Below are 9533 nucleotides of genomic sequence, written 5' to 3' on the forward strand. Positions count from 1 at the left end.
TTTCCTTGTTTTTCATGACAAACATCAAGAGCAAAGCAGTAGGAGAAAAGCAACAATAACAGAGACAGAGGAGATGCGTGCTAATCATAGGACTCCCCTCAGGAGAAATGTCTTCAGACAGTTCATTTGTCACAGGAATCTGAAGATGACGGTGTGAACGAAAGGAATGGCTAATAGGTCATAATGCATATGATGTAGGGAAAATAAATATTGTCACATTACAGTGTATGGCAGGCACAAAGACTGTGCTCTCCCAAAGGCAATTAAAAGACAAAGGAAAGAGGTAATCGAGGTGCTGTGGTTCAGATAAGGATTGAAGAATTTTTTGCAGCTACTTGGTAGCCATCAGCACTTCCAAGGTTGGATAAAAAGCAGTGAAAATTAGGATGAGGATAAGAAGTGCTTAGAAAGAGAGAGAGCAATGCAGAAGAACAGCAAACAAGTTCAGATTCTGCAGAGTATACATCAAAATTTCTCTGCCTGCAAATACAGCAAACTAAAGAACTAGACAACAGTTTACTCTTCTGTAACAAAAGCATACAAACGCAGTGCTAGGGATGCTGCATTGTGAAGACTAAATGACCGGTCCTTCTTTACCACTACAATTTTTGAGGGCTATTGTTGTATTGAACACCACTAAAGTAAGAGGTTCTATTTTTAAATCTGAAAAAATAATGTCACAAGCTCAAAGTATTTTCTGCATGGTTTTCACATGCAATTTACAGGCCATATAAAAATGAATTGAGTCACAAAGATGTCACCATCTGGTTTGTAAACTGCCATTTCGAAGACTCAGTTTTAGCATTGTGGCATTGGCTCTCCTTTTTTGTTTGTTTGGGGGGTTTTTGTAACTGTTAAGTTACAAGATAAAACTACAGAGCCTGGTTAACAGTGCTGCGATGGACTGATGGACAACATCACACAGTCACAGAAACCTGCTAACGCTAGGCGACTGTTAGTCATGAAAAAAATAATGCTACAGGTTAAATGTTCACAAAAATGTGTACAGGGGAGTTATTTAAAAGTTTGCCCCCAAACAGCTGTTGCAAAAAAATTTAATTTCTGCTGGGCATTTTAGCATAGAAGTCCATGGGGACTCATCTTCAGAGCAAGTTGTCATGATTTGAGTAACTGGAAATGAAGAACTGTTTCTGGCACATCTGCATGAGCCTTATTATAGTCTTGGATGTTGCCACTCTGGTTTTAACCCATTCTGCACTTACAATAATTACAGTTTAATCAAAAACAGAAAGTGCAAAGTAGAAAAGAGAAAATGTTCTGCACTCCTGTCCTTCAACATCAGTTTTTGCACATCTTTATTGAAAATGTCATTATCACAACATCTTGACTGACAAGACACATCATTCCTGATTTTCTGCACAACAACCTCAGCACTAAAACCTCTTGCAACCATTCATTTTTTAACCTATGGTTCATTTCAAGAAGTCATGTTTTAACAAATGTTCTTACTTTACATTCACATAAGTGTCAAAATGGTTTATGTCTCTCCACACACTTACACTTAATGTCTCTCAACACACACTTAATCTTAAATGATATACAACAATTTATCAGCTCTTTGACATTAGAATTTCCTCAGTTTTTTACATTTCAGGACTACAGACAGTGAATAATTAGAAAAAGAAATAGTTTACAAACGACATAAGCAGAATAAATGTACCCTACAGATCAGAATTCAGTGCTATGTTGAGTTATAAGTGTAACTTGTGGGCTTCCTTAGGGCACGTCGTCATTTTTTACCTTTTACCTTGCAGAAGATTATGTTCAAGATGCCCCTTTCAAATGACACCTTAAAACCAAAATGCAGCCGGCAAAAAAAGCATGGCACAAAACAAGTTTGATCTTCTGTTTTCTGTATGTATAATGCAGAAGGTGTGACTGTGTAGCAAAAGGAGTATAGGAGGATGGGCCAACTTCAATCCACATTCTCATCCCATGTCTGCTTTCAGAAAGGTAGGCCAGATGAGGAGAGTGAGACCTGGAGCCCATTTATATTCATTACAGAAAGACAGTCTGCTCTCACTCTACCAGTCCAGTCACCATCTCTCTCCATCTCTCTGTCACATACTTCAACACGCCAGGGAAGAGACTCTGACAAACCAAAAGACAGATAGATTCAACTTCTTCTGCATAAACAAGAGGTAAGCGAGGTGATGCTGCGTCTGCCTCTGCCATCAGGATGAGAGCTAGAGGCCACCAGCTGTCCAGACTGTTACAGCCCCACGGTATACCGGTACCACATCACTAACATGTTACACACTAAGTGAATACATGACACTCGGCTCATGGTGTAATAATTCCTGTGCTGCGATATTCACTCCATCTGTAAATTTTACGTGGTGATAGCATATTCTGTGCATATGTTACCTCCATCTGCAAATCTGATATTGTGAAGAGCTTACAATGCATATTTACACTCGAGGACACATTTCTGTTCATTTGTTTTTCCATCTGTGCTTGTGACAATCTGAATAGCTGGTGATGCACATCGCTTGCACAGCCTTCCCAACCTCAGTGTCAGTGAGAACAATGCATATTTAGCTTGTTTACTTTCAATATGTCTAGCTGTTGGAGTATTATCTTTACTTCATTGCAGGATAAAAGTATTTATTGGCCCTTCTAAAAAAAAAAAAAAAAAAAATCTTAACAGGATCAAAGAAATGCCAAGTTTGCCAGACATTTCATATTTAAAACATTTCCAATCATTTAACTGGACTTGCTTGGGTTTGCCAGATAAAACGTGTAGATCACCAATAAGATTTCCATGCAGGATCCGTTGATGCACAGGTTAACAACCATGGCGTAGATAGGAAGAGAAATGGAGAAAGGATAATGTGAACAATGTTGTAGAGGTGAGGAGAATATCAGCCAGGATCATGAGTTTGAAGGTAGAAACTGAAGCGTTGATGCTGAATGTTCTTCGATGAAGAAATGCAAGTAAAAAGGAACAGGTGTGATGAGGTGGTGTTAGAGAGATATAGTGTTAAAAAGAGAAAAGTACAGATGGCAGAGAAAAGGATGGATGAGGTGAACATGCATTTCAGGAAGAGGCAGGAACATAGGGTGACAAAAGGTGGGGAGGACTGGGAAAGCACAGCTGAGGTGGTAATTTGCTAAGAAGGTGTACCCTGTGGACAGAGAAAAGGAGACTTGGCTTTGAATGAGGAGGTACAGGAAAGCATTCAAAAGGGTTAGCAAAGAAACAAGAGGGATAGTCAGGAGGACGAGTAAAGTAGACAGAGCATTGGGAGGCTAGGTGGCAAAGAGAAAGGAAAAGGTGTGTAGTGATTTCTATGTGAGGCTGGAAACTAAGGAAAGGAGCTGAAAGATGTTGAATATGGAGCTGCCAAGTAGGAGGAAAAGAGGAAGACGACAGAGAAGATTCATGGATGTGGTCAAGGAGGATATTCAGAAGGTTGATGTGACAGAGGAGGATGCTCGGGACAGGGTGAGATGGAGGCAGATGAACCACCGCAGTGACCCCTAACGGGAGCAGCCAAAAGAAGAAGCTCATGCATAGAAATGCTGGAGAGTGCACATTATTAAGCTGCTGGGCTGACAGAGCATACATCAGTTGTAATTTTCTCTGAATTGTTAGCCTGACTTCTCCCAGATTGTGTTCTTTTAGACCAACTATAAAACTCAAACAAAAAACATCTTTGACAAAGAACATTTGCTCATATTGTTTCCTCAATTAGACTGAACAGCCATAATGCTAAAACCACTGATAGTGTAATTTTCTGGGAATCTTCAGATCCTGATATTTACTTGGATGTTATTTGACATGAGGCACCCCCTAAACATCCTTGCAAATGATCACATAGCAATGTCACTGGCAACGGCCTGCAGTACAATGCACCGTACCACACTGGACGGGGGAGAAAAAAAAAAAAAGAAAGAAAGAGAGAAAGAAACAGAAGAAAATGAGTCAACAAACATGACACAGTGTTGACTTGGTCTCCAAATTCCTGAGATTCTAATCCGATCTAGTACCTGCAGGCTTTGTCAAAACAAAACCGGTCAATGCCTTATAACCCACAAGACCCAAAAATCTGATTCTAACATCCTGGTTGCAAATACCACATGGCACCTAAGAGGTAACATATTCATACGATGGTGGGAGCTGCAGGAGGTGAACCTGTATAATATTCAGCAGGTTGGATCATCAGCCTATAATATCTTCACAGATCAATAATTTGCAATTATGCCAGTGACTGTGGCTACAGAGCCAGTCGTCCTAACATAACATTCTTGGCAGTCCAGTAGGGTACCTGTTTCAGTGTAATACTTCACCTAATTAACTGATAGTTACAGCCAGGGACCACTGCTGCATTGCACATTTTCTCTTTATGCTGCTTCTGCTGTCATGGCGAAATAGTAGCAAAAACACATGCAGAAAAAATATTTAGCTTTACTATCCCTACATATAAAATGTCACTGTTGAAAAATTACAATCTACATTTACCATCACCACGAGTTTTTGGATTATGAACACAAGTGTAGGTGGTGTTCATTTTCTAAAATTAATACCTGTTCCAACATAATCTAATGTCACCTACTCTAACTTTACAATATATTGCCATTCTAAAGGCAAACGGATCCTATTGTGGTTACATAAGTTACCGGTATGTAGAGTTATAGCAATGTTTTTGTATGAAAAGGTTAAGTTTATCCAATAAATCCTTCAGTATGACCATATGGCAGGGACTTCAAGCAACCTGGTCTACTGTGAAATAGGAGTGACAGAACAAAACAACAAAAAGCCTTCTGGAATTCATTACAGCTATCGCAGAGTCTCAAAAACAGAAAATATATATATTATACAAAAGAAAAGGAAAAACACATTCTACATGCAAGCACACAAACACACATCAATACACAATTAGCCTGTCACTATCTTAATTCCCTTTACACGGAAAATAAAATGAAAATGTCAAAAATATTAAGTTACCTACTATCCTCTCCCTCAGAGAAACAGGTGGGAAGGTGCTGAGACATCGCCACCAGGTGGACAGGGGGTGGAGGTGCGTAATTTGGCCGCTACAAAGAAAAGCCAGAATCACAGCAGGGATCCTGGAGTGTTTAGAGGGTCACCTTGTGCAACAACAGGCACAGAGCAAACCTGTGAGGTACACAGACGGGCTGCAGAGTTGAGAGGGACAGACTACAAACACTGAAAACCTGCCAGAAAACTGAGGTTAAGTGACAAAGTGCTGCAGACTTCAACGTATGTGTGACGCATTTCTGAACGTAAATCAAATGCCCACATGCTAGCTCATCTTTTCACAGCCTAGAGCCAGGCCATGTTCTTCTATCACCACCACCACAATTCTCTTTCCTCCAGCTCTGGTGAGCAGTCTGACAGAGGGTTAATCAAGCCTGTTCATTATAACGTCAGATTTCATAAAAAGCTTAGGCAGTATGTGCAGATCCATCTGGGGGGTTAGCAAGATTGATCAAGTAAAGTAGCCGACCCTCATTTCTAAAACTCACAGATGGCTGGAGGTGCACATCCTGTCAAATAAGTACATGCACATGGATCATAAAAAAGGAAGATATCCCAAATATTCGTTATGAGAGATTCTGGATTTGTAGCAGAAATTAAGGGCAAGAACACTGAAAATATTTGAGCTTGCTGCAGGAGACACTGGCAGGCAAAACATGAAAAGCGAAGGAGAAAAGCCTCTCAGTGTTGAGAGAAAGAACAAGTCTAGATGTGGAGCATGTATAAAAACACTGTAAAACAGTGTCTGTCCATCTTGCCCGAGGCAGTGCTGATAGCCCTGACATTCACTCAGAGAAAGAAAAAGAGTGAAAACAGGGATAAGAGAAGGCCAGGAACAGTGGGCACACATGCATGACAGAGCTGAGCATAAATTCGTCAGCGGGTTGGGAAGACGCTGTAGTGTGTCGGATCCAGGACCGCAGGAGGTGTGATGGATTAAGAGGCACTGGCAGAGACAGAGGTCCTCCCTGAACCGTGGAGCAAACTCCAGCGAAACACCATCACTATCCCTCTCCATATCACCAGTCGTCTTCTCTCACTCTCCATTTCTCACAGCTTCCTTCTCTCTCCCCTTTTTAAATCACCTAAACTCTCCGTTTTCACTTCTCTTAATCCTTCTCAAGACTGCTATAAAACTGAGCGACCATGCCTTACCACATACCTTGCTTTAGATCTACTAATTCACGTGGCATTTTCTAATTTAGATGATTTCAAATGAGAAAGGTATTACTTGCAGCTAAGATAACAAAACTACTATAATGCTAGCAAATAAAACGAGACAGCTTAGCTCAAAATATATCCCCAGCTGTACTGCAACACATAACATACCGATGCATGTACTGTATGTAGTGTATGTACTGTAAGTACGTCACAGTGTTTGCTATAGTCATACCAAGAAATAATTACATTTTCAATACAGTAAGTGAAGTCAAATCTTCCAAACTGGAGGAGTTCCAAACCTCCTCTGGCATCAACATCAGCACAAAAAACATTTGCTTGGAGCTTCATGTCATGGGTTTCCATGGCTGAGCAGCTCCTGTCGGTGTAATATACAAGTAGCCCAGTACGTCTGTGCATCTAATGTAATAGTAAGGCTGAAAAGACAAGAAAAGAATATTTTGGCAGCATTTGCCCTTTTCCATCATCCTCTCTTAAATCCTCCCACTTCTCCGTCATATTCTGATCTTTACCAAATCTCTCCATTGCTCTTCTGTTGCAGAGCAGACCAGCTGCTACATGACTCAAGTGCACATAAAGGTTATATAAAGAGCAGCTTGTACACAATTTAAACTACAGTTAAAACGACTTGAGAAGTTTTAACACATGCAATGCAGTCCAGAATTTACACATGAATTACAGGTCGGGCAAACCTGTAGGTGAGAATGTAAACATCTGATTCAGTTGGAAAAGTTATTAGATGGTTTTTACCCTCTCAGCTCCCTAGTATAAAGTGTACATTGTGTTTCCTGCATCCTATATACTCTAGAAAAGTAGCAAACCTTGTCTAAATCAAACAGAGTAGTTCAAATCTATAGCCAACTATCTCATGCTATACAGTGTAGCACAAAAATGTTAAACCACTCGTCTTTTGTTTATTTTTTGTAGGAAATTTTGAAAAATGTGCAGTCAATGATTGAAACACATCCAAGCATACATAGAAATATATTCTATAAGGGAAAAACAGACTGGTATGTCCACCTTTGTTTTTCAGCACAGCCTGATCTCTCTTAGCCAAGCTTTCTTCTAATTTCTTGAAGTGGTCTTCAGGAATAGTTCTCCAGACTGCTTGGAGGACATTGCAAAAGTGCTTCTTTGCATACCAACTGCCTTTTGTTCCATTCTCTGTCAAGATGATCCCACGCCGCTTCAATGTTGCGTGCTCATGTCCAGGCTCTGAGGAGGCAAAACCATGACTGATTGAAACATGTCACTTCATAAGACCAGTTGCCACCAATTTTCAAATAAATTCTTGTGTAATTTGGCATACCTCAGTTTTCTACCCATTTCCCACCTTTAAAAATGAAAGAAAAACTGGAGAACACAAGACTACTTTACGAGTGGTAGCTCAAGATTTTTTGCACAGTACTATATGTGAGAATGGGAAACCTCTTGATTTTCCCCAACACTATTCAAATTGTGTGTGTCAAAACACCTGCGGTCTGTTCAAAGTTCCCATTTTTTCCCCACACAAAGATGCAACGTGTGAATAAATATATGAAAGTGAATGGCTTGGTATACTTCCTTACACATGCCAACTGCTTTTCTGCCTTTTAGGATTAGAAAAATGCAAATTAATCTGTTTGCATACTGGCAATATTCTTTTCCCATATTTTGCAAACTCCGATAGAAACCATTCCAATGTAACATTTTTATCAGTCAAATCTGCAGGAAAGATAAAGGACTTCTCTCACATATGGGGTACCTTTTGCAAGTGGTACAGAAATACAACCCCTGTAAATAATGTGCCATGCTATGCTGGATTTTTATGGGCCACATCTCAAGCCTCTCAGTCTGCATTCACACAGTTTGTCCTTGTACACTTCTCCAGTGTGATCAATTAGCTCTATATACTTACTGACAACGCAAGTGACAAACTAATACTCCTAAGCGTAGACACACACAAACAAACACACACAAAGACACACAGCAGAAACAGAAAAAACCCGCTGAGAAAATTTGCAGCCCTGAAAAAATAAAAATTATTATATACTCTGAGACAGACATCAAATCATAGTGGGCCCATGTTGCCAAGATAACAGAGAAAAGCTTTTTAAATGACAAAATGATATTGGCTGCAGCAAGTCCAGAGGTTTTTCACTGTCTTCTTTTCCAGTGCCCAAAGCAAAGTCTGTCTTACTATCGAAACAAAAATCTTCTTTTAGCAATGTATTTCTTCTAAACTAAACTGATACAAACATCATTTGTATAACGTTTTCATACACTCACTGAGGCAAGGCTTCATTCAGCTTCACCAACTGTTCTCTTACATATAACTCTCCCTCTTTAATTTCTGCCCAGCAGAGGCTCTCTGCACGAAGTTTCAGTCTCGTGAAGTGAGCTGAGCTTGAAGCAAATGGGAGGAGTGAATGGAGAGAGGCAGAGTTGTTTTGTTACCGCACTCAGTGCAATGATGCAATTTATAATTAAAATGCAAATGGAACGACAGGGAGTCTCTCTTCACCTTGTTTTCACTTTACTCCAACATTCTCAGGGGAGGCTGATCTCTGCCCGGGATCTATGTATCCAAGTCAGTAAATCAATTTTATATGAAGCACCGAAATCAATTTGAGACTTAGGCTATACAAAAACTCAAGTACAAGACACTGTTTAGCTGAGAAAAAAAACTTGAGATGCATAGATGGACACATCCAGCCTGTGGCTATAAAAACAGTCTTTTGCTTTGCTATGATGATGTGAGGGATTTTAAAAAGCTCAAATCCCTAAATTGAAAACTAAAAGCAATTATTCAGCAACAAGAAAACACAGACCTGTCTGACACGTCCACCACTGACCTGTCTCTGTTTTGACTATAGCTTATCACAAAAGGTGGTTCAAGCATCCCCTAAGCTTTAATCTCAACAAACAACAAAGATAAACACTGTGGAATGAATCATTTGAGAAAGTTTTATATCAAAAGTGTGCCTGACAGAGAAAACGATGGAGAGGAGGCCTTTTTTAGTGGTTGTCCTTCAGCATGACTTTGTCATGTAACACATTTCCAGCTCAATTATCTGCATCCAGTGGATTTCAAACACATTTAGCAAGGACCAGAGAGCTTGGTAATTAGCAGGATCCCTGGCTCATAAGGGGACCAAAAACAAAGCCCGTCTTTAGCTCTATCTTTATCCCCTTCGTTTGTCTAATCTCTTCTTATCCTTCTCTTTTCACAAAGGGTGTTGGACATCATGTATGCACTCTGTCAGTTTCTTTGTATGCCAACAGGTTTCAGCTTTTCTGGACCAAAGCATTATGCAAAATGAGAAACTTGGAGTAGGCCTGAAAATTA

The 9533-nt window shown here is 39.9% G+C and overlaps 1 protein-coding gene across 4 annotated transcripts in view; it reads right to left on the minus strand.

The window, feature by feature from the left end:
• Positions 1–9533, minus strand: part of spop (speckle type BTB/POZ protein) — a 94853-nt gene that overhangs the window by 53437 nt on the left and 31883 nt on the right. Inside the window, exon 1 of one of the 4 annotated variants that reach the window (XM_005726208.2) lies at positions 7226–7257. The exons of 2 other annotated variants lie outside the window; for them this stretch is intronic. The gene's annotated coding sequence lies outside the window, so the exon portion shown is untranslated. Of the gene's footprint in view, positions 1–4972; positions 5342–7225; positions 7258–9533 lie in introns of those variants that run through there. One more of the 4 variants, XM_005726207.2, reaches the window with a different exon arrangement.

The sequence above is a fragment of the Pundamilia nyererei genome, unplaced genomic scaffold (genome assembly GCF_000239375.1).
Source record: "Pundamilia nyererei isolate P.nyererei 1_Seehausen unplaced genomic scaffold, PunNye1.0 scaffold00018, whole genome shotgun sequence".
Lineage (NCBI taxonomy): Eukaryota > Metazoa > Chordata > Actinopteri > Cichliformes > Cichlidae > Pundamilia > Pundamilia nyererei.